This window comes from Arachis duranensis, chromosome 10 (genome assembly GCF_000817695.3).
Source record: "Arachis duranensis cultivar V14167 chromosome 10, aradu.V14167.gnm2.J7QH, whole genome shotgun sequence".
Lineage (NCBI taxonomy): Eukaryota > Viridiplantae > Streptophyta > Magnoliopsida > Fabales > Fabaceae > Arachis > Arachis duranensis.
Window position 1 is genome coordinate 55,280,068 of NC_029781.3, and position 1,188 is coordinate 55,281,255.

General features: G+C 42.9%; 1 non-coding gene across 1 annotated transcript; it reads right to left on the minus strand.

Annotated features, from left to right (window-relative positions):
• Positions 1–423: 423 nt before the first annotated feature.
• On the minus strand, positions 424–527 carry LOC127743389 (small nucleolar RNA R71). Its single transcript, XR_008004781.1, has one exon. It is a non-coding gene; the product is annotated as a small nucleolar RNA R71 (small nucleolar RNA).
• Between the last annotated feature and the right edge of the window lie 661 nt (positions 528–1,188).

The window sequence follows — 1,188 nt, forward strand, 5'->3', positions numbered from 1 at the left end:
AAAGAGACACACAACCATGCTAGAGAAGGTCCAGCAGGTCATGCTGGGCAGGAGAGAAGAGTTCTAGGCTCTTATATTAATCCAAATCCAGGAAACTGTGGAAATAGCATCCAAAAACCAACCATACATGCCAATAACTTTGAACTGAAGTCCCAGCTTATCACCCTTGTTCAGAACAATTGCCCATTTGGAGGAAGCGCTCAAGAAGACCCCAATCAACACTTGACCACCTTCCTAAGAATATGCGATACTGTGAAGTCTAATGGTGTTCATCCTGACACCTATAGATTGCTTTTGTTCCCATTCTCTCTTAGGGACAAAGCATCTAAATGGCTGGAATCCTTCCTGAAGGAGAGTTTAACAGCCTAGGAAGATGTGGTAAACAAGTTCTTGGTGAGATTCTATCCTCCCCAAAAGATCACTAGGTTGAGAGTTGAGGTACAAACCTTCAGGCAACAAGATGGTGAAACTCTCTATGAGGCATGGGAGAGGTTTAAGGACTTAACAAGAAGGTGCCCTCCAGACATGTTCAATGAATGGGTGCAATTGCACATCTTCTATGAAGGGTTGTCTTACGAATCAAAGAAGGCAGTAGACTGCTCTTCCAGGGGATCTCTAAACAAGAAGAAGACCATTGAAGAAGGCATAGATGTCATTGAAACTGTAGCTGAGAATGACTACTTCTATGCTTCTCAAAGGAGCAACACTTGAGGAGTAATGGAGTTGAACCATATGGATGCACTACTAGCTCAAAACAAGATGATTACCAAGTAGTTGGCTGACCTTACCAAAGAGATGGAAAGGAATCGAGTCGTAGCAGTCACCACCTCACCATCAGCTCAAGAAGGAGTAAATACAGAGGAAGGAGGTGACTGGAAACAGGCCAACTATGTTGGAAACCCACCCAAGAAATTCAATGATCCATACTCTAAAACCTACAACCCTGGTTGGAAGAACCATCCAAATTTTGGGTTGGAAAACCAACAAGATCAAGGCCAAGATCAGAGATACCACAACCCCAACAATAATGTAGCCTACGAATATTCCACACAGAGACCATATGAAAACCAAAATGGCCATTCTCAACACTCTAACCCCAACTCACCACCACCATCTGAAGATAGACTCTCCAAAATTGAAGTTCTGCTTGAAGGAATATGCAAGGAAATTCAAGATAGTAGAGTGTTC